The 23,879-nt window shown below is 52.4% G+C and overlaps 1 protein-coding gene across 2 annotated transcripts in view; it reads left to right on the top strand.

Moving 5' to 3' along the window:
* RAI1 (retinoic acid induced 1) overlaps positions 1-23,879 on the top strand; it is a 74,824-nt gene that overhangs the window by 6,056 nt on the left and 44,889 nt on the right. Inside the window, exon 2 of one of the 2 annotated variants that reach the window (XM_084216673.1) lies at positions 6,148-6,259. The exons of the other annotated variant lie outside the window; for it this stretch is intronic. The gene's annotated coding sequence lies outside the window, so the exon portion shown is untranslated. The remainder of the gene's footprint in view (positions 1-6,147; positions 6,260-23,879) is intronic. 2 annotated transcript variants of the gene reach the window in all.

The following is a 23,879-nucleotide window of genomic DNA, read 5'->3' as shown; positions in this document are numbered from 1 at the left end:
AGACAGGAAGGAGCAGAGCCCATGGGAATCTCTGTTCTCCATCTCTCTGGAACAAACTCCTCACTTGGAGGATTTTTTGAAAAAGAAACTGATTTTCCCCATGTGATTCCCTTACCAGGAGCAGCAGCAGTTTCCTGCCTGGAACAGTTTTCCGAGGGGACTCTGCTCTGTGGGGACATGTGAAGCAAACACCCACGCTCTGAAAACAGCCAAATGCAATAAATACCCAGTGCCTGAACCTGGAAAAGCAGAGGCTGGAACGGGGCAATCTCTGCAGGGGCTGGTAGAGCTGCCACAGTGGGAATCAACAGTAAATAAGGGGGCACAAGAAGCAAACACTGAAGCCCCCAGGACACTCTTTTGATGCAGTTGCTGGTGACCTACTAGAATCCACTGGAAAGATGATCCTCCACTGGTGGGTGGTTCACTTTCTCCTTTTTCTATTTTTTGAGGAGCTGTTTCACTCTGCAGACAAGTAGCAAAATAACATGTAAGAAATCAGAGATTCCAGGTGAGTTAATAACAAATAATGAGTCTCTCAGTTCCTGAGTGGTTCTCTGGTTGCCGCAGTCCAGGCGTATAACAACCAGGCTTTCCTGAGCATCCTCAGCCAGCCTTGTTGAAATACTGCTACAGATTGATAGAAACATCCTGAATTCAAGGGGATTTAAGAGATCCAGCCTCTACATTCTTAGATTGCCAGAACAGAAGCTTTGGGGAATACTTGACCTGAAACATTGGAAGAATTTATTTTTTAATTCCTGCACCTAAAATGCAGAATTTTCTGCATTTTTCTTTCGCCTTTAATTTCAAAGGAGGAGAGGAAGTATCCCTGCACATGTCAACCTGCAGGAAAGAGAAGATGCAAAAGATGACTGGACTACTTTTTACAACTTTGGCTCTTGACTTTCCTCCCCAGAAGGGGAAGATGCACTGTCAGCCTGTCTTGTGATCAGGCTGTATCCTTTTGTTACCCTGATAAATGTCAGCTGACCAGGCTGGGATGTGAAAAAGCTCCATCTCTACCAGACCTTTGCTGCTTTTCTTCACTATTGGGGCAGGGAAGGGCCCAGCGTCTCCCCACCTGAGCGGTGCTTGCAGACTTTGCCTGACCCCACAAGGTCCCCATCTCCTCCATGTCCTGCTGTGGTCCCCCAAGGTCCTCCAAAACCCTTTCTCCTTTGCCTGCTCCTGCCCTTCAAATTCTCCCTGCCTTCTCCCTTCACAGCCTTCCTCCCAGCTGGACTCTACAGGCATTGGTGAGATTTTGGCCTCCATTGATGGTAGGTGAAATGCAAAGCTTGTGCTGTGACAAAGTAAATCTAACAAAGAGCCAGATTTTGGCTCATTCCGTTTTTAGCAGATTTCTCTCTCTTGTGTCCTGCATGCTCTGATCATGGCCATGAGAGCAGCTCTCAGTGTGAGGCCAGGGTTTGGCTCAGCCCAGCACTTGAAGGGAAGTGGCAGAAGCAGAGTGGATTCTGCTGGATTCCCATCTCTCACTTCAGACCCTGGGGACACCCAGGGATACTCACAGTCCCTGGCTGATGGGACGATATTTCCCATGGCAGAGCCAGCATTCGGTGATGCAGCATCCACCCGTGTTTGTTCCAGACCTACCTGGAACTCTCCTTTCCCAGGGCATCTCCCACCCCTTCCCCCAGCCACGATCACACAGAAGCTCGTCCTTGGTGTTCCTCTGTGCTTGTGCCTCTTGGGATTTGGCCAGCATGTGTCAGGGCTCCTCTTCCTCTGCAGCTGCTCTCCGCTTGGCTGCCTCACCCGGAGCATCCCTTCCTCCTGCCTGGGGCTGCTTGGAACATCCTGCTTCCCGAGTTATTTCACCCTGATTTTACCAGGTCACGGGCATGTTTCTGTGGTGGCACAGCCTCTTTGATTAGGTGTATCTCCAAGCATGACTTCCATCTGTCCATCACTCTCTGTTGCGAATTCCTGCAGCATTTACAGCCAGGCAGGGGCTTTGGTCATTTGGAATAGTCACTGGTGGTGGCAGGACTGTGCTAAATGATCTCTTCCACACGTTTCACCTCTCCTCTGTTCGCAAATTGTTGGTGATTTTTTTTTTTGTAGTTGCATTAAGTATTCCAAGTGACTGCGATTTCCCCCATCGTATTCATTATTCAAAATTGTTCTCCAGATAATTTCTGCAAATAATTCGCGGTCTTTGCTCTTTTGTGAATACTTGGTCTCAGGAATGAGAGTCGTTTTAATTGGGATCTCACATCACATGATGGGTTTTGGCTTCCCGATTGGGCAGGCTTAATTTTTAGACTTGAGATTTGGGGAGGGAAACTGTTGCAATTAAGAATTTGAAATCCACTTTCTTCCAATATCTTTAGTTGATGCTTAAAATTAACAGAAATTAACAGTCTGTCTCACTTTTTTTTTTTTTTCCCCTTCTCCTTCCTGGCTAAAAATCCCTGCCGGTAACTTGTTGGCAAGAAACACTTGGAGAATATAAACAAAAAGGTGGCACCAAAACAGCTAAATTTAACATATCTAAAAACTGGAGTGATGATTCACGGTGGTTTGTTGTATATTATTCACCTCGCTCTGGTAAAAATAATGATCAAAATAATTTAGAAACTTAAAAAGTCACATAGCAAGGGGACATTTATAGCACTTGGTTTCATAAAATCTTCCATCAGCTGCTCTCTATGTGCCTGAGAAACATCCTGTGGGCTGGCTGGTGTGTTGTACCCCAGCCCTCAGTGCTCCAGCCCCGTGCTGAGGCTGCTCCCAGCTCGGTGGAGGTGGAGAAAAGGAAGGTTCAACCATCCTGGCACCCCACACTGCCTCGATTCACACCCTCAGCAGGCAAGACTCCAGTTGCCTCTCACAGAGCTCGACTCCAGGCAGAGGGTGACTGTAAGTGACTTGCCCAAGGTCACACTCCAGCTCCGTGGTTCAGCTGGAAATAGCTCCAAGGTCTCCTGATCCCCCCAGCAGCCCCCTCGCTGCCAGGCGAGACGGAAAGGTGCAGAGTTCACGTGGCTTCTCTAACCGACAGCCTGGCTCCCGCCACCTCACCTAAAACCTCAAACCTCCTTGGCTCTGTTTTCTGCCCTCCCTGCCATCAGGCTGAGTCAATACAGCCCCCCCTGAGCAGCCTGGGCTCCCGTGGCATATTTATGCCTCTGGAGTGGAGCGCTGTGCCGGCGTTCCCGTTGGTGCAGCACCCGCGCAGCCCGGCTGCTCGCTTCCACCAGCTGCTGCTGCCGATTTCCCTTAAAAATAAAACCCCTCTAAAGGTACAGCAGGGACACCTTAAATGCAGAGCCGTGGCGTGCAGTTAATCATATCCTCTTAACGGGTTTATTCGCTCATTAAATATTTAAGACTCGTTTCTCTTTATCAATAGTGTGGAGGCGTGCAGGCCCCGGTGCAAAGATTTATGCACACAATAGGATCGGTGCATTTAGATTTGTTTGAAGGGATCTGAGAGCCATTTAAAACCCAACTGAGGGGGACGGTTGCTGCTGCTGCTGTTTTCCTCCAGCGAGATTTCTGTCTTTTCTGCCTCCTGACTGTGGTTGGAAGGTGGCAGGAGGTGAGGTTGGGGGCACAGATTGATGGCTGCCTCTGATACCCCCATAGTTCCTTTTGAAATAGCTGTGCTCCCTTTTTGAGGGATGCTGAGGTCTTGAAGGGGCCACGTTTGGCTTGGCTGGTGAGGATGGTCCGTGGAAAATGCGGTGTGTGGAGGCAGAACCCGGTGTTGGGAGTGTGTCTGTGGAAGTGGTGTTTTGATCCCTGCTTCCCACTGCTGTCTGTGGGAAGAGCTTTGCTGTTGTGGCTCAGAAGTGAATTCCAGCTCGTCTGGCGCCGTTCGGGAGCCGTCATGCAGGTGCAACATCTGTTGTTCTTCTGTTACTACCTGGGCTCTGCTCTTCACACAGGTGTAAGAGCAGTGGTGGCCGTTTTGGTTCATAGAATGGGGAGGGACAAAACCCATGCCATCATCCTGCCTCACCCCCTCCATCATCTGCCCCTCTGCCCACCACAGCTCGCCAGCCCAGCCCTCCATCCAGAGCATCTTCATCCAGTACCCAGCGTTTCCCACCTTCCTCATGCCTGGTCCCTACGTGGGGCTTTGTAGCTTCCAGATGCTGCCAGGTGTGTCACTCATCCTGGGTGCAGGGAAGCTGCTCCTCCCAGTGATCTGTGTACACCTGTTCCCTGAGCTCCGAGGGCTCTGGGCTGTGATGTGGGGTGTGGGACATGAACAGAGGCCTGAGTGTCCATTGCACAATGTGCCCTGTTCTGTCCTTTCATGGAGAGCATTGCTGGAGCTTGCAGGGACAGCAGGTCCCGGCATGCAGGACTCAATCTCCATCTCAGCAGCCTCTGCTTGGAGCAGGAGGGAACATCTCATGCCAAGACCTGTCCTCCCCAGGCTGAAGCTCGGAGTCAGAAATGGCAGCAGCTGATGCCCATTTTTTTTCACCCCCTGTGGCATCCTGGCAGGTTCTTCCCGCAGCTTTGCATGCAGCCAGACATGCCTGTTCCAAAACCTCCTCTCCAGGAGTGCTGGGGGTGGATAGGAAGGGTGAGTAGCTGCAGTGGCAATGGGCAGAGCTGGCAGCTGCCTCCTGAGGGTGTGAGAAATACCCCGGCTGGATTATTGACAGACAGCCCAGAGCATGGGAAGTGCGTGCGTGCGTCAGATATTTACCCAAACCTCTCCTGCTTTGCAACGTGCCCACAAAAAAAAAGGATCTGACAGCAATAAAACTGTCGGGCGGCTGCTGCTGCTTTTTTTTAAAGTTCTATGATAGCTTCTCCCCCCGCCTTTTTTTAATAGCTAATGCATCTGTCACTACTTTCCTAATGAGCTTTCCGAAAAGGGCCTTGGGGACCTCTACCTATCCATGTGGGCTTGGATCAGAGCGTACTCAGGGGAGGCAGAGAGAATTCAGCTCCCTGTTTCACCCTCATCCCCTCCCCAAACTCCTCTCTGAGGGCAGGTTGTCCAGAGGGAGGGGAAGGCAGCAATATCTCAGCACTCGGCGAGCTGGCGTGCACCCCCTGCAATCACAGCCAATAATGACAAAAAGACGGGGCTGCTGCCAGAGATAGAGAGCTGAGCTCCAAGCGTTACAGCAATGTCACAGCCTTGGGACTGCTGCTGGCTGCTACTGGAAAGAAATTTCCTCACAACAGGCAGAGTTATAGGAAGGAGCCATTGATTGCATTAAAAAACACCCTCCCCACCTCTTTTTTTTTTGGCATGGATTTTCAAGGCTTTTTTTTTTTTCCTTTCCTCTCCCCCCCCCTTTCTCTCTCCATTTGCCATTGAAGTTGCGTTCAATAAAACCCATCGCCCGAGAGCGTCTGTTCGCATGTTCTCAGCAGTACAATGGGCAGAGGACTGCAGTGTGCAGAGCCCCAGCCAGCCTCTGCAGACAATGAAGGGCTGGCAGCGGGGCAGGGGGGGCTTCTAGTTTATTTTATTTCATTTTCCCCCACCTGCCAGCCCCCAGTACTAATTGTAATCACAAAAGGCAAATGGGAAGGGACTGGGGGAGCAAGGCTGTGGTTCACTGGGGTCATGGTCTCCATCAGTCATTCTCCCAGCCTGTTGCTGGGTAAAAGCTCGGCTCCTTGGTTTATCAAAATGACTGTGCAGTAAAAGCCTCTTTGCCAAATCTCCCCCCCCTCCTCGAAAAAAAGCTGTTTACTGACTCAAAAAAGCCTGAATTTCCTATTACCATCCATGGGAGACTTCCCGTTGACTTCTCTAGGCACAGAAGGGAAAACAGAGGGTTTGGTGACTCAGGCACAAACCTGGGATCTCTTCCTCTTGCTGATGCTGTTGGCAAATCTTTTAGGATTTAGCCAGATTCATCCAGGGACCAAGCACCACCATCCCTGTGCCACTGATTGGGCACAAGAGGATGCACCACTTGGCAGGAGTGAATTCCTAATTGTGCCGTGCCCGAATTCCCCTCAGCTGTGAGATGTGACGGTGCTCACCCCGTGTTGCACGATGGTGGAGAAGCTAATAGCTATTAATGCCAGAGAGATGCTTCCAGATCTCTAGATAAAAGGTGCTCAAGGAGGGAAAATTATTATCATCATGGGCCAAAGAGCTACGGGGGATTTGAAATCTGTTTGTGTTTGTAGGATGTAACCACTAAGGAGGGAGAGACTGGGACAATGGAGCATGCACAGCACTAATGGAATGAGCGTAGGAAAGAGGATATCTCTGGAGACCCTTAGAAACCATTTCCCAGTGGTAAGATCTACTTGGGTTGTTTGTTCTTCTTCCCAGATGAGAGCTGCAGTCGTGGACGCTTTTATCACTTACGAGCTGGACTAGATGGAGGCCAGAGAGCGCATTGTAGGGACGAGCCCGTGTGGCTCTCCAGTGGGTAGGTACTGATTTATCCGGTCTCAGCTTCCATTTCTGGCTTTCAGAGCTGTGCTTTATAATAGGGGACCCTGGAATGGATGTTTCAGGCCTGTTTTTCAAGCTTACGGGATGCAAGGTAGAGATGCAAGGGCATGACGTGGACATCTCGAGGCTGCAGCAGAAGGGTTATTTGTGCCTTGGGGTACAGTTTGGGCTGAGGTGAGGGTTTGGAGCAGCTCCATGGTAGCATGTGGTGGTTCCTTGAAGACATTTCACTTGGAGATTCACTTTTTCCAGCTGATTCATGTCCTCATGCGAGCCCATTTCTCGCCATGGTGACAGTGAAGCTGCTGAGGCTCTGTGTGATAACGCTCCTGGTCCAGGCTAGAGGCTCCTAACGGGCTCTGAGCCCAGAGGGCCAGGGACTGTACAAATACAGGTTGTTCCCTTGAGATTAAACCCCAGCTAGACAAGCTGTTTGCAGTCTGTGGTCTGGCAGTGCTGAGTGCACTGCTGTACAGAGTGTTGGGCAAGCAGGTGAGGCACTGGCAGCATCCATCCCAGCTCCCCTGGAGTGTGTATCCTGGATCCTCACTTCCATCCTGCTCCAAAATCACCATGTCACCTTCACTTTGCTCCTTGAGACAGCCCCATTTTGTGCTCGGGGGAGATGCAGCCTTTCTCACTGGAGACCTGCAGCACACCATGCTCTTTTTTTCCTCTCCTGTCCTTTTTTTTTTTTTTTTCTTCTCTCCTGGACACTTTACTTAGCTTCTTTCTTCCCTCTCATTTTCTCTACCATCAAATGAAAGCCATTCAGACCAAAACGGTTCAGTCTGCTCTTTGTGTCTGGAAAACAGAACACCAAAGACAGCTGGACCTACCCGAGATGGCCACGGCCGTGGCAACAGTGGCTCTTTGTTAGCGCTGTTGTCTCTGCCCCTATCTCCAGTGTCTGGGGCCCTGTCTCTTTAAAGCTTTAGTGTGCTGTGTCAAAGCCAACAGAGAGTTCAGCTTATTAATGGATTCGCTAGGTTAATATCCCAACAGTTTGGTGTGGTGGTTTTGTTTTTTTTTTTTTTTTTTCCTTTCCACCAGCATAATTTAGAAAGAGGGGGAGGGGGAGAGAAAGATAACCCAGACCCATTTCTGGGGAGGAGGGCACGGCATGGCTCATTGCTTTGGAGAAATGGAGCTGGAATGGTTGGTCGGGGCCACGAGAAGGTGGTGGCCCAGCCCTTTGCCTTCCTGTCTGTATGTACATCTCTCTCTATCTCCTTCTCCTGCGGGGTTCCCTGCATCAAAGCTTCTTCCAGTTCTTATGCTAATGAGGTGCATTAATGCTTAATGACTGTGAACAGGCTTGTTTAATTGCACCTATCTGAGCAGGAGGCACGTTGCTGTATAAGAGGGAACGACCATGTAAGCAGCTGCATGCCCTCCTGGACAGTCTTAATTACATGTAAAACTGATGTGATCTAAACCACCAGGCTGGTGATTAGTTTAGTGAGGCAGGTGGTACTTTGCAATTCAGTGCCTCAGAAACTCTAGAGCAAGTGAGATCAGATTCTTTCGTAGGCTATGGAGGATAAGGCAAGCCCTGATCATCCTTGAATTTGATGTTGGGTGGGGACAAGCACGGCATAGTAGATTAATTTAATTAATTTATTGCAGTTAGTTTGCAAAGACATTATCCACCAGCGTCTGTGCAGAATACTGAGCAGTCCCATTAATGCAATGCTATTTTGCCTGTAAATCCTCTCCCCCCGCCCCTTACAGGAGCAATGAGCTGCGATGGTCTCAGCTTTCTGCAGCGTTATCTTGCGCTGGTTGAATGCAACTGATTGTCTGAACTACAAAGGGGCCCGGCTAATGCAGAGCCATCCCTATTGGCACCAGACCTAGATTAATGACTCTGCATGCATTGACTTGGCTCCAAACTGGATTTCCCTGAAGCAGCTCGCTGCTGTCTGCACTCCCATATCCCCTAGCTGGGCTGGGGTTGTTGGGCTGGTGAGAGCCACGGAGCTGGGAGCTTGGGAGCTCCAGGTGGGAAGGCTGTGGGTAAGGGGGGCACAGGTATGAAGGTACCTGTTATCACCAGCCATCTGCTGCTCATCACCCAGCTTCGCTGCTTGGGGTTATTTGTTTTGCTTTTATTCACCAGAGAGGGGATGAAAAAAAAAATAAAACAGCCTTTATTAGAAATGGCTTTGGAAGGGGAGTAAACCAGATCCAGCAGGATTTTGGGGTCAGTTGTTCTCCCAGGATAGGTGTCTCCCAGCACACCTCTGCCCAAGTGGATGCTCACACCTTCCCCATCCCCACACCAGACTCTTCGCTGTCACCCCACTGGACCTTTCCCTATCCCCCACTAGATCATTCTCTGTCTCCACACCAGACCTTTCCCCATTTCCACATAGCACCATTCTCTATCCCTCACTGGACCATTCCCTGTTCCCTCACTGGACCCTTTCCCATCCCCACAATGGACTCTTCCCCAGCCTCACACCTCACCCTTTCCTGTCCCCATGCTGGGCTCTAACCAGACCCAGCCGCTTCCTCGCACTGGAACATTCCCCATGCCCACCCCAGACCCCTCCCTGTCCCCACACCGGACCCTTCCCTTGGCTCGTCTCCCTCAGGCGCTTCCTCCCCGTAGCCCTGCCATGAACTCGGATCTCCCCTCTCCTGCCCGCCCGGGCCCCAGCCGAGGCTCTTCCTGACGTTACTCCCACAACAACCACTTCCTTCCCATCCCGGCACCCCAGCTCCACAACCCTCCCTGCCCAGCCCCTCGCTACCTCCCCGATACCCCTGTCCTGCTCCTCTCCTTCCAGCCACCGCTGTTTATTTTGTAAAAGAACTTGTAGACTGTTTCTCCTGGAGTGAAGCCGATGGCGGAGCTGCCGGGTGGGGGGTCCCTCATCGTCCCTCTTCCACCGCAGAAGTTTCCTTTTGGTGTCCACAACACCTGTGGCGTTTTGGGGTTAGAAACCCAGCGTGTGGGACATGTTTTTAGGCGACAGGCCAGCACCAGCTGCCCCAAATGAAGTATCCCCCCAAGCCCGCCATGTTTCAGGCTCAGCAGGAAGGGAAGGCCTGGCCATGGCCGCCGCCTGCATGTGGTGGGAAGGCGGTGGGGCAGGAGCTGGGGAAGAGGCAGGTGAGGTGTGCGGTGGGGATTAGAGTGCTGTGGTGCCTTCCTCAGTGTCTTTCTCCCAGTGGGCACATTTTGTGCTGGCAGAAGGCTCAGCCATGGCGGGGCAGCAGCTGAGGAGAGGGGGTGGGAGAGGGGGCTGGAGATGGAGGCAGCTTTGAGGGGGAGAGCCGGGACCTGCTGGATTTTGGTGGGAGTTCTCCCTCCACCTGAGCTAGCCCTGCTCCGAGGGGCTGCAGCTGCCTGGCTCCCCACGGGAAGAACAAGCAGCAGCTCCACCGCCATCTGCCCTCCCCTCGCCCGCTCCATGCTGGCTGTCCCCCCGTTGTCCCACCAAGACATTTTGCTGCACCAACACTTGGCCTTGCAATGGCCTCGAGGCAAATTTTGGGTGGAAAAGCAGACTTTCCTTCTCAAAAAACCCACCTTGAGCACAGCTCCATGGTGGTGGCACCAAGGCAGCCCCTGAGCATCGCGGTCTTGCTGCTGGCAGGGACTACCCAAGACCTCAGTGCGGTGGCAGTGGCACGGCCACCCACAGTGCCACCCCTCTGAGTGGGACAAGCAGCGTAAACATGCCATCACTGTGAAATCAGGAGTGTTTTGCTCTCCTCAGGGATGCTGCAGAAACCGGTGCCACGTCAGGGTGCATCCCCTGCGGGGGGGTTCAGCCTTGCCTCGTCTGTGGGCGAAACACCCTCGCACTGAACCCCCAGCCTGAGCAAAATCTTTTTTTAGCACTCCCCTATTTGCCAAGCGTACTTCCTTTCTTTTGATTCTTACCACCTACATACAGTCTGACTGCAACGGCAAAAAAAAGGGAAAAAAAAAAGGGGGGGGGGAAGAATTGCAACATTCAGTCGAAGGCTTTTCTGTCTAATGACGTTAAATTTATTAACCAAAACTCCAGCTGCACCAGGCTGGGATCTAATAATATTCAGGCTATGGAGACATCAAGTAGAAAGAAGCTTAAAGCCCTTTTTATTTCACAGTAAAACTGTCAGTAAATAACTGGATTGTCTTGAGACTGAGAAAATGGGGATTTATCTTCCTGAACATGAAAAGTGTGCTTATTTTTTTTTATCAGCTTCAAAAAGCCCCAGCAACCTTGATTTTCCTTCCACACCGTTCTCAGCTGCTCTGCCAAGCCCCAAAACCACACAAATCAAGAGACAGGCTCTAAAGATATTTTTAATTAAATTAATTCCTTTTCCTTCCTTCCCCATTTCTCCCTTGTCCCCTCCTCCATCCTCTCTTTCTCTCTCTCTGTGTCCCCAGCTAATGACTTCTAAGCACTGTGACATTTCAGCACTGGCTGTCACTAACACCACACCTCCGTGCTGGTTATAAATTGGGCACAGAGACATAAAATTCCCCGCAGAAGGTCCCCGTTTGATGATATTCTCCGAGGTAAACCTCCAATAGCTCCCTGTTTTCTTTAATAATGCTAATAGGCATAGATTAATTAAACTGTTATATTACTTCCTTCTTTCTACCAGCACCAGTTAGAAATCTTATTACCTGCTCCTCTCCGCTTGCCTTTTCCCCAAGGTGGTTATATTCCAACCAGTTACCAAGGTTTCTCAGAGCCTGTAGCACAAGGTGAAACGGCAGACAGCGTCTCCACCAGGCTGGATCCTGCTCCCAGCCCTTGGATCCCAAACCCCACCGACCTCGGCAGAGCCCGGGCGGGCGTAACCGGGGTCAGGATTAAGCCCGGTTTGTCTGAAGAGGTTCTGTCTTGAAAGCAACAGCAGGGCTATTGTTGAGTCTGGATGCCCCCTCTAAAAGGGACCACAGCTGTAGGAAAGGGAATTGTATACATCCATCAACTCCTCCAGGGCCTCAGGATGTATTAGTTAAGATTGTGGGATAGCATGTCTCGGCTCCACTGAAGGGCTCCTTTGAATGACATGTTGGATATACTGTTGCACATCTGGCTGCTGTATTATTGAATTGCTCTATGGTTGCATTTTCCAGACCACGGGAATGTGTTGGTTCAGGAGTGTAGGGGGGGAAAGGATGAAGGGACAACATGTGGGAAAATTAGAGGGATGCATCCCGCAGGGTGGGGTGGGTTTGGATGGAGCCGCGTGGTGGAGGCGGGGAGGGAGCGGGGGGAGCGAGGCAATGCTTTCACACAAAATGCCGTGTTGCCATTTGAAATCCACTCCAGAGCTTCCTGCTCTAATTAAATTTGTCACCATCGTTACTATAATGCCTGCCATTCCTCCGGTGCTTTTTGTTCTCTGGGATCCCAAAACATGACAGAGGCGAGGGCAGATCCTCTGTGTTTCCTCTGTGGGAGCTTTTTCAGAGCAAAGCAGGGAAAATGCAGTTGTAGGAGCTGCTTTGGGAGCACAGCCACTCCTGGTTTGGGGACGCTGAAGTGAGGGACACCGAGCCTGAGGAGTCTGGGCAACTCTTGATGGCCTTTTCCAACCTTAATGATTCTATAAGGTGTCTCCTGGGACTGCTAATTTACAGGAGCTTGGGTGAGTGCCCTGGGAAGGCCCGTTAAACCCAGGGGTCCTTCTTGGGCTCTCACTTGGCTCATCCTGTTCTCGGCCCCTCTGGACCCACACAGAGGCCAGTGTCCCCACTGCCACCTATGCTCTTGGCACCACGTGTGCCCGCTGGCCACTGCCAGCCTGCCACAAGATGCTGGGTACGGCTGCTCTGCGCCGCACTGGGGCAGGAGGAATTCACTAATTACTCGCAGCACTTAATATGGCCCCTGAACGCTGCCAGAGTGGCGTGAAGGGCTCAGAGCAGGAGACACAACCTGCTCCATCGTGTCTTCTGTGTCAGCTTGCAGCGAACTGAATGCAAAAAGGCTGTCTGAGCTGAAAACAGCAGAGCCCTTGGAAATTTAAAGGTGCAGAGCACAGAAAACAAAGGCGTTTACGCTGCTGAATATTCATCCTGGCGTCTGATCCTGCCAGGAGCAAAGCCTGCACAGCTCCTGTGAAAGCTGATGGGAGGGAACCTTGGTCTCAACCTCATCTTGGGCTCCAGCCCAAATCTGAGGGGGGAGAGCAAATTAGTCCTTAATGCACATATATCTTAGACTAAAACCTGATAAGGGAACTCTCCTATGTTAATTTACCTGAGTTATTTGCTATACTGATTGCTGAAGGTACTCTGATTAGCGCATGAAATATTTCTATACCTTCGGTCTGATTAACCCATATCTGCAAAATAAATATTTGTCTCATTATAGTTATGCGATCGTGCAATCAAAGACCCTATCATAATGGGAAAGGGGATTGAGTATCCGTGTGAAAAAGGCAGGGAATGGCGACACAGAACGAGCAGGTTGGAGAGCAGGGAGATGAGGAGCAGGGGCATGGCTGCAGGGGGAGGCTCAGTGGTCCCAGCCCCCGGCTGGGAGGGATGAAATGCCGGGGAGGGCACGATTCTCCTCCCGTTTCACCGGTGCTAATTGGGACTAATTCCGTTTGACTCAGCAGCGTTGCGCCGGTCCCAGCGAGAGGAGGGTCAGACCTTGGGAATCACAGGGGTGAGTCCCAGCAGGCTCCCAGCCTCCAGCTTTTTTGAAACAGAAGCAGGGAGTTCCCGGCAGCGCGGTGCGTGTGCCAGTCTCCCAGACGAGCTCTTAAAATAGCCCAGCGCACCAGGCTGTGGCACCGGGGGAGAGCGCGGAGGATGAAGTGTTCCGTCTTCCTGGCCCAGATCCGGGGAGAGGAGGGGTTGGCAGCTCCCTGCCCAAGGCAAAGGTGCTTTACGGTGCCATTTGGGGACGAGGGCAGTTGTCACCCTTCAACCAGGTGGCAGGGAGCAAAGGAGTCACCAGCCAGCAATGCTGGCTCTGCTGAGCATGCTGGACATCCTCCCTCAGCCATGGGAGCTGTAAGTCATCTGGAGGAGAGGATCCCCCCTCTGCCGTTACAGGGCTGTTTTGCATATGCTCCGTTAGGAAAAGAAGAGTTTTATTGTGGCTGTGCAGAAGAGCTAAGTCAAGAGGTTGCTTTATGGCTCGTGGATCCCAGCGTGGAGAGGCAGGCGTCCCAGATGCAGCATATAGCAAAGCCTGGCAGTGGCGTAGAGCACTGCTGCAGCGCAGAGCAGGGCTCAGAGAAAGAGCTGAAGTCATTTTTCTTCTAAGGGCAGGGGGTAGTGGGGAGGAAATATGAAGGCAGCCCTGTTGCTAAGGAAATCTGCTCTTTGTATGGTCGTACATTTAGGTAATGCTAATGAAAGGCCATATAGTAGCGAGGTGCGGATGTCAGCACTGTGCACTCCTGGATATTTGATTAGCATTTCTTTGACTTTGCCTCCTCTAACAGAAATACCTGAGTACATGGATATTAGGAAAACAAAATCCCCCTTCTCCTCTGCCAAGAGCCCGGTGTTATGCAGAGAAACGAAAAGCCTTACCAAAATATGACACTCCATAATGAATGTGTGTTTTTTCCCCCCCCCCGCACACACCCTGGAGAGGATGAGAGCAAACATGTGATGAGAACAGAAATAGTCACATCACTTAATGCATTGCTGGACGGTACCCAGCCGGCCCAGCGATGAACCTGGCGTGAGACCCGAGAGCAGCAAACCAGCATAGCATCCCATTTAATGGCTGATGGCCCACAGATGTTTTAAACCTCGAGGCTGCATCCCTCAGAGGTTTCCCTTTCGACTCGAGCATCACTGGGCAGCTTTTGGAAGCAAAGGCTGAGGGTGCTCTATGAAGGGACCCAGCACATCTGCGGATTAGCTGGTGTGTGCATGTGTGTGTGTGGCATCCGAGCCCAGATCCGGTGATCTGGCTTAGGAAGCAGGAGAGGACCCTACAGAGCACGAGCACCATGCCCTGCTCTCAAGCATTGCTGGAAGAATGAGTCAGCCGTTTTCCTTCTCATGGGGGTCGAGTGGCTGTCCCTGTCTGAGTGTCACTAATGAAAGCACCCAGGAATGGAAGGGCTCTGTGCTTGCATGGCATGCTTGCAACAGTCTTAAAGACCAGCTGCTCTGCGTGAGACTTCCAGAGAGCCAGAGCGCTTGAATGAAGCCCTTATATCTCTCTCTCTCTTTTTCTTTCTTTCTTTTTTTTTTTTTTTTTTTTTGCCACACAGTGCAGCGTGGGCTCTGTTCCTCCTCGCCTTTTGCTCTTGCTCCCTGGGGCAGCCCGCTGTGTCTCAGAGGCATGAGGAGTGAGTCCTCCTGGGAGTCCTCCAGTTCGTGTGAGGAATGGCCCCTCAGGGGATAAATCCCCCAGGGCCCGAGGTGGCAGTGAGCCTCTCCTCGATGACAGCAGCGCCTGGGATGGAGATTTGGAGGTTTGCACGCCTTCACTCCCTCCCTGCCAGCACCTGCCCCTCCCTTTCGCCGTTGTGCAACATCCCAAGGGCAATTACAGCAATGCTTACGTGGAGGAGTGATATTGGGAAAGTATTTAGTCATTTTAACTGTTCTGCTGGTGGCTCCCCTCCCTTAAGGTGGTTCCTATTTATTCTTTTCCCTCTCCCAGCAATTCGTCGCAACTCTCGCTGCACCCTGTGGCCCAGCGACCCTTTTGGTGTGTCCTTGGGTACTGAGGGCTCCTCTTGGCAAGGAGGAGTGGAAAAGCCACGTTCCCATCCGATAATACTTTTCCTTTCCTTTCCTCATCCCTCCCCTGCTTACTACAGTGATTTCAAAGCTTCCGCCCCTTGACAGTGATGCAGGAGGCGAGGCGGGGGGGATGATTTTGTAAGCAGAAGCAAGAGGCAAGAGTCTGAAGAGCTTCTCCTGCTCTCAGAGGCTTCTGGACGCTTCTGTGTCTCCATCCCTGGAGTGATTTTCCCTGGGCCCAGTGTAAACAAGGCAATCCATTATGGCAGTTTGAGCGTTACTCCACAAACACGCTGCTGGTCCCTGCCCCCACCGCGGGCTCCCTCTGCTTCTCCTCCTCCTGCACCGTGCAGGGAGCCTTGGTGTGGCACTGGGGTTATCCAGATGCTCATCCACACGTGGGAGCAACCTCCGAGCATCTGAGGGTGACCATGGCTCCAGCAAGAGCTGGAGTTGAGCCTGAACAGCCCCACTGTTCATTCTGCAAAACTGGGGAGTGTTCAGGGAAGTTCAGGGACACTGATGCACTCCCAGGAAGAGTCGTGGGTATTGTTTATCCTAACAAGAGAGTGAAAAGAAGATCCTACAGTAGAAGGAGATAAGCTCACGTGCGCACAAGAGCAACACTAAAAAATACATGATTAAGGTTACAAAGTCAGGCACGGAGCATGTAAGAAATCCTGGAATTAAGGACATCTGAGCAGCTTATGGCCGTGGAATGCTGTGCATTCATTAGGGGACAGCCTTAACTCTGGTCTCAAGGTGTTTCTTCTGCAGTGTCTCTGCCTCAGGGAGTGTGTGGGATGGATGGAGCTTGGTTAGAAGCAGCTCAGTGTCCGGTTTGTGACTGTCCCCCCAGTATTCTGTCTGCAGCTCCAGTGCCTCGTTTGCTGGGCATTGTGCAAATCCTGCTTGGAAGTTGAAATTGTTCCTCATGGACTTCCTAAAATGCTAAGCCTGCTCTTTCCTCTGTCTTTTCCCTTCCTTCCCTCTGTCCCACCTCCATGCTGCTTGGTGGCTGGCAAGGGGGAATAGCAGCAGCTCCCCCACCAATAACCCTTTTGGGGTCTGGCTTTGCCCTGGGACCCCGGAGCAGGAAGGAATACACTCTGCAGCTCCAGGAGGGCTGATGCGAGTGCAGCCCACATGCTTCACACTGCCAGCATTTGATTTTCCATCTGTTTTTTGTTTTGGTTTAGTTAAAGGCAGAGAGGAGAGGTGGGTTTTGGTGTGAACCTCTCGTCTGTCTGCATGCAGTGTGTGGGACAAAGGCAGCTTAGCACGGAAAGCCCCAGAAGCACCCCAAGGAGTGGGCTGGGGGACTTAAAAGACGTAGTTTCTCCTGAAGCTGTGGGAAAAGTGTATATTTAGGACAAGCAGCCTTGCAGCCTGCTGTATGTATTCACTGTCTGAGAGCAGAGCCAGCCAGAGCCTGGAGGGGACAGATGGAGGAATTAAGGACATCTCAGCTGGGCAGCAGGACCAAGGGATGCTAGCAGGGGAGCTGGCTCCCACACCTGAACCACTTTGGAGACAAGGCTGGGAGTTACCAGAGCTTTTCTTAGCAAGAGAGCCCTCCACCGGAATAATGTGTTGTGGACATAAAAGGAGATCTGGAGAGGGAATATTTTCACTCTGGAAGCTGCTAAGGAACTTGCATTTAGCTGCTAGCAATCTGTTTCAAACTGAGTTCCTGTCCCAGGAAAGAGAAAGCAGAGCAGTCTCGCTGTGTGGACCGACTGTAAATTCTTTTCTGGCTTTGCTGGGGAAAAACAATGTGCCCTCAGTGAAAACCTCCCAGAAATCCAGGACGTGGGTATTTTAAAAGTCAGCCCTTTGGAGAGAGCAGCTAAGGAGACCAGTCAAGTAGATTCCCCTGACTTTTATTTACTGGCAAGTCAGTGGAGTGGCTGGAGAAGGACGGAGCTGCTGCTGCCCTCATGGAGACGGGCAGGTCACGGTGACACATGCGTGACCGCAAGAGAGAGGCTGGGAAAGCATTCCTGAGAGAAGAGATTTGAAAGGGATATGTCTAGCAGAGCACAGAACTCAAAAAGTCATGGTGAAACTTTGCATTTAGATGCCTGCAGCAGCAACCCGGGAAGCTTTCCGCGAGGACCGATACATTTCCCCCCTCACGGCATTTGCTTAGAAAGAATTCATAAATATACCCACCACTACTAACCATCCTTTTCTGCTGGGAATTGCCATTAGCAGCTAAATTCAGTGTTTTACATATAAAAAGCACCGAGACTTAATTCTGTGCAATGCTTTCTTCAAAGTCTTTGTAGGAGAGAGAACTCCAAGCTGGATTTGGGCTGAGTTACAGCGAGGTGTTGGGAAGCAGGGATTGTATCTGTGCAGGATGTGTGATGGCAAGGTACCCAGGAGGTACACCTGGTGCAGGATGAGATGTCATGAAGGATGGGGTGTATGACCCTGAGAGGGACCTGTCAGACCTGTGAGTTGCTGCACATGGAAGCAGCTTCCATCAAACGTGCACAAATGACACTCGCTAGGAGACCGAAAATGGATGGATTTTCCTGGATTTATCAAGAATCCTGGAATCACAGAATGGTTTGGGTTGGAAGGGACTTTAAAGATCATCTCATTCAACCCCCCTGCCATGGGCAAGGACACCTTCCACTATCCCAGGTGGCTCCAAGCCCCATTCAGCTTGGACACTTCCAGGGATGTGGCAGCCACAGCTGCTCTGGGCAACCTGTGCCAGGGCCTCGCCAGCCACACAGGGAAGAATTTCTTCCTAATATCTAATCTAACCCTGCCCTCTGGCAGTTAAGAAGCACAGGAAGCACATCCCTGACTCTAATTATCCCATCACATTGCAAATCCCTGCTGCAGCACCGGGGGCTGTGTGAGATGTTCAGCCTTTTGGATAGGGAGGGAGATTCCTGTTCCCTCAGCCGCTTTCACAGCAGGAGCTGGACTTTCCCAGCCAAGGTTGTAGCCCTGCTGAAAGGAGCCTGGAGCGAAGGTCCCCATGGAGTTGCTAGTTTGGAAGGGAGATGCAGTCTCATGCTCTGGTCTGCAGAGGAGTTACCAAACACAGGGAATTAGGATGGGATTTCAGTGGAAGCAGATTATCCCGTTTCTCTGTGAGCACATTTCTGCCTCTGAATCAGCACATGACAGGCAGGGCAGCTCCCATGCATGCCAGAAGGGACTGAGCCCAGGTCAGGGAGGGTTCCCTGTGTTCCCAGCATGGCTGGAGCAGGAGCTGGGATGGCAGGAGAGGGATGGAGGGGGAGCAGACAACAGGCACGGAGCTGTGGTGCTGGAGGGGCGGCACAAAGCGCTGTCAGAACAGCAGGGACTCGCGCTGGCGACGGCTGCAAATGGAGATGGAAAGGGCTGGAAAGGAAAGGACTCAACACAGCTGGTCCCCTTCGGCTTTGATCTTGAAAGCAGAGGGGTGTTGGCCACTGAGCAGGAGAGGGGAAGAAGGGGGATGACTCATAAAAATATTGGTGTTTCCATGAAGATGCTGTTACCTGAGGACAGGAAGGAGGAGGGACCTTCCCTGCAAATGTGGAGGGAGCTGGAAGAAAAAGTCCCCCTTGTGTAGAAATTTCCAGCCTGCTTAGGTACACGGAGCTGTTTGCTCTGGAGCCAGCAGCTTGGTTGTTTGCTGGGAATTGCTGGTTTTGTGCAGAGCAGAAGGTGATTTGTGTGCTTGTTGCTTCAGGGCAGAAAAAAAAGAAAAATAAAGGAAGAGCTGGTTTTCTTGGAGGCCTGTGTGGTGGAGATGTATTTGGAAGAAGAGAGCTCTCCTTCCTGCTGCCGGGTGAGGGGTCAAGGGGGACGATCCAGCCCCTGGTAGCTGGGGAGAAGTCAAACATTCCCCAGGAGCTTCGGTCAGAGACTCTGGTCACAGGAGGGCTGAGGTTTGATCTTTGGACCACCACTGGGATTGTGCTGGGGAGAGGGTTGTGGTTTACTCACAGGCATGTAGATTCGCTCCATGTACCCATCCCTTCCGCTCACAAGTGACTGAGGTGGCTTGTCCTGCACAGGAGGACATGAGAAGGATGGATGGACCCAGGTGATGCCAGCTCTGTACCAAAGCAAGCTCAAACTTTCTCTACCCCTCCATGAACCCTTGGGGGATTCCAGCTCACAGAAGCCATACATGCAGCATTGGACCAGCTGTAATTTTTATCCTGGAGGCAAAAATCACTGGAAATAATGCTTCATCACTCTGAAGGTCCTGACACCACCCTTAACCACCACATCACGAACCTCCTGTCGCAATTGTGATCTGCGTATGTGTCAAATCTTGCCTCGCAGATAAAAGCTGCTCCGCAGGCACCTTTTGTACTAAAATACGGAGCCTTTAAAATGTGAAAGAAACAACAAAATGTAGGACGCCACACAAAGCTGACCCACTGGGGACTGGGGGGGGGGGAGAAAAACCCGCAAGAAGGAGGGCTTGACACACAAAAATTGTTTTGTTAACAAAGCATCATTGTTCCACTCTGAATCGGTTTGACTGGAGTGGTAGAAACACCCCATCTGGAGACAGATGGAGAGTTTTCTGGCTAAAGAGCCAGGAGGAGGGCCGGCTGACAGCCCAGCAGATAGCATTGTCTGCCGCTACCTTGGCAATGGAGAGCAGAAAGGGCGGGTGGCAGATGAGGCGTCCCCTGTGCCACCCGCCCAGCACGCTGCATCCCTCTGCACAGGCAGGTGTGTGCCCAGGTTGGCTGCTCACACCTTGGGATAATCCTCCCTCTTTTCTTTTGGGGCTGGTTGGGTGCTCATGGGGACCAGCCAGGTGTCTGGGGAGGCTGCAAGCCAACGAGTTTCCCTCCAAGGCTCTCTTGGTGGGATGGTCCTGCTCCACTTGTGTGCTGTGCCAGGCCTTGGTGTGGTGTGGGTTTAGCAGCTCTGGGGGACCAAAGCGCAAATCTCATCCCAGTGTGAAAGGCTAAATCCTGCTCTTGCATGGGTTTTGCCACTGACTTCCAGGAGGGCAGGGTTTGGGATGATGCTGAGTAGACACTAGCGTTGGTCAGAGGTAAGGGAGTGAAATTGGTGGAAGCAGCAAGAATTGATGCGATGTCAAAACGCTCAGGGATGGGTGATGTGTGGGGTGTTTAGGTTCACCCAGAAGGCCTGCAGGATGCCTGAGGGTTCTTGGAATTCTCCTGGCCACCTTGCTGAGGCTGGGAATGAGCGAGGAAAAATCTGTGTTGAATGCCCAGGGTCTTTGAGCTACAGCACAGGCTAAACGTGAGGTGTTTCATGGCATCAGGCTCTGCTGGCACACAGTGTCTGCTCTGCTCCTGAGAGCTCACCAACAGCCCCTGCTCCCTCTGCTGCCTTCCATGCCTGATGGGAAACTCCAGGGTGGGTAATGCTCCTGCCAGAGCTTTGAGGGATCGTATCCTGCCCACCCTATCTGAATTCCTGATGACTTGCTAATTGCTTGACACACTCTACTTGCAATGCAAGAGACAGGCTCACGTCATCCTCTGTGGTTTGCCAGGGGAGAGTGTGAACCTCTTTTTGACTTGCCTTGAAATAGATGAAAAAGAATAGAGCTCGATATGATTAATGTGAAAACTTCAGCTTGGTTTCCTGCCTTGGCATCTGGGCTTTGGTCTTCTTAGCATCACCGTGCCTTGTTTTTTGAGGAATGGCTGCACGTGGGAGCATCTCAGAGCTGATGGTGCTGGCTGTGCTGTGGTGGTCTGGGGGCTCCTCTGCAAGGTCTGTCCATAATCCCCAGCTGCTGGAGACAGTCCAGATTTGTGCAGCAGTCACGGAAGGATTCAGGTGGTTGCCTCGAGGCACTGGTGAGATAATACCTCAAGGGGCTCCTATTCAAACCCACTGGGGCCTTTACAGTTGCATGGTGGAATCTATTCAGATGCACCATGGCTTCTCCTGGAGCCAGATGAGCAGCCCAGCTTGGCCACTGGCTGTGGGCAGGTGGTCACCCACCAGCACAGCTTTGATACACCCTGCAAAAAAAGATGGAAGGATTAAAAGAAAAGGTGGATTTGATCTTTGAGCCTCAGGGCTAAAGATGTATGAGTGTGGAGGTGGCAAGGGGTGTCCTGGTGCCCTGGTGTCCCCAGACACATCCAGAGTGTACCCATGGGCTTGCAGAGATGGGTTCAATTTTGGCTTCCCTGCCTGGCTTACTGGGTTTATCTTCTGCTTGGCCTGCTCTGGGATGGGTCCCACGTGATCCGAGCAGTGCTGAGCTGGTCCAGAGGGACGGGGCACAGGGAGGAGTGTGAGTGTGACAGGAAAGTCTGTGTCACATCCTGCTGTTCAGTGCAAAGGGTTCCCAGGTGTTTGCATCCGTCGTGGCACCACAGGTGACTTTGGGATGAAGTGGCCTCGGGGAGAAGTGAATGGGGTCAAGGAATGCAAGATGGAGTAGAACAGGATGGATCTATACACCTGAGCTCTGCTACATTGTGTTGTGGTTGTCCCAGAGGGAAGCGACCTGGACTTGTGAGAAGTGAAATCCTTAGACATCCATCCCCTGCTTTTGCAGCCCTTTGCCTTCCCTGGGCTGCTGGGGACACCATTCCTACAGCCTGCTCCAAAAAAACATCCTTTTACTCTCTCGGATTTTGGCCCTGCTGCTGCACCAGCTGCACCGTGCTGGCAGGAGGGGAGAGGAGAGGAGAGGGAAGGTGATGCAGGGCGGGCAGCTCGGTTTGTGCTGGCTGCTGTCACAGCACAGCGCCCTTGACGTGGTGGTGGGTGCCAGGAGCCGGCCGAGGCACAGACCCCACCACCAGGCACTGCCTGCCCTGGAGGGAAGAGACGGGGTCTGGATTGCCCGTAATGCATCAAAGCATCCAGGAGTGAGGTCTGACACCGGGTCAGGGTGCTGTTCTCTGTGCCCTGCCGCTTGGAAGGCAGAGTGCTTCCCTGGGGAAGTGCCATCCACCCCATCCCGCTGTCGTGCGCAGCGTGAAATCTTTCACCTTGCTTTCCCCTGTGCAGAAAGGGGAGGCAGATTCGCATGCGAGCTCTCCCGGGAAGCAGAGGGGATGGATTCACCTTGCTGGGAGGCGAGGGAGTCTCTGGGAAAGAGGTGCTGGAAGAAGCGCAGAGCGGATTAATCTGCAGCGACTCCTCTGTCGCCAGTCACCGGTGCGAAGGCGCCCGGGGAGGTCGGGAGCATTGGGGCGGTGTTGTGCTGCTCTCTCTGCCTCCCAAACGCCTCCTGCGCCGGGCTCTGTGAATCAGCATTTCTGCAGTCGGAACAAGACAGCGGGGAAAGGCAGGAGGATGTCAGGGCACGGGGAGCCTGGCGGGGAGGAGGATGGGGGGGACCTCATTAAAAAGGGGCAGCCTGTGAGTTGGGGGTGGTCTCATGCCGCGGCTCTGCAATCTGCTCCCTCCAGGTTTTTGCTCATTACCGCCGTACACCCCTCGTGCGCGGTGCCGAGGTAAACAAGCGCTGGGAGCGATGCCTCCCCTTCCCACCCGTCCCCTCCCCGCCGCCGGCGACGGGGGAATGTGACAAGCTGGCACTGGGAGAAGGCATGAAAGAGATGTGATCCGCCGCAGCCCCTGAGCCGGGGAACCTGGGGAGATCCAGTTACAGCCGCGGGGTTAGAACAAAAGAGATTTGCCTCCGGGATCAATTCCTCTCCATTTTCCGGGCTGTGCACGTGTGTGTGCCTGGAACGGCCTCGGTCTCTGGCGCACCGGCAGCCCGGGGCCCGGCTAAGCACCAGGGCTCTGACGCTCCGGAATGCTTCTTTTTCCCAAAACAGGGAGAGCAGGGTAATCCCCTGGGACAGGCCTAGAAATAGCAAGGCCAGGCCGGGCTTTGCAATGCTTGGAAATCAGGAGCCAAGCTGGGCAGCTGGCGGCTGCTGGAGCTCCAGCCTTTGCTCTGCCAAGGGCTGAGCTCTGGGTTGGGATGTGAAACCACCCCCGGTCCCCGTGGTTTACTCCCAAGGCATTTCCAGGTGATGCCTCCTCCCCTCCATCATAAGGTTGGCCAGTGAGCAAAACCCCAATCCCTCAAAAGCCTCTTCTGCCCCATAATGGCTGTGCCAACACCGCATTATCCAAGATGCCTTTAACCCACGGCCATGGTGGGGCTGGGGGAATCATGAGCCTTTCACGTGTGCTGCAGAACCAGCTCAGGGAATCAGCAGGATCCTGCACCCTGGGATGCTTGTCACTCATTTGGGGGGGGGTTGGGTGGCTTATCTGGGGGTGGGGTTTTTTGGCATATTGCCTTCTCCCAAATGCCTCCGGGGATGAGCCATGGAGAGCACAGATGTGCATCCCGAGCATACTACAACAAGGTTCCTGATTTAAGGACTGTGATTAACCTCTTTCCGACAGTTGCTAACCAGGTGCAGGATTGTAACGGGAAGAGGAGAAAGCTCAGTGAAAACAGCCACTTTTCCTCTGTCACCTGGAAATGCACACGGATGCCATTTTCTGCCTGGAAATCAGGCAGATTTTAGGATTTATAATGGGTGCAGGGATACCCTGTTTGTGTCAGTACTGACCTGTAGCTGCTCCCCTGAGCCTGTCTCCTCCTCTCCTGCTTGGGATCCCACAAACAAGGCATCGATGGAGTGTGAATCCAGCACAGGGCATGCTGGTGTGTGGGATCATGGGCCATTTGAGGCTATGCATGCAGGGTTGCTAACAGGAAACCAGGCAGAAAATCACCCTGCATTTGCCCACTCCAGGTTTTCCTGGTGTCTTGCCCTTAGGAAAGCTGGGTATCCAGAGGACAAGTGGCATTTTACA

This window comes from Fringilla coelebs (genome assembly GCF_963513975.1).
Source record: "Fringilla coelebs genome assembly, chromosome: 16".
Classification (NCBI taxonomy): Eukaryota; Metazoa; Chordata; class Aves; order Passeriformes; family Fringillidae; genus Fringilla; species Fringilla coelebs.
The sequence above is the reverse complement of the archived record's forward strand: the minus strand, read 5'-3'. Positions and strand labels throughout refer to the sequence as shown.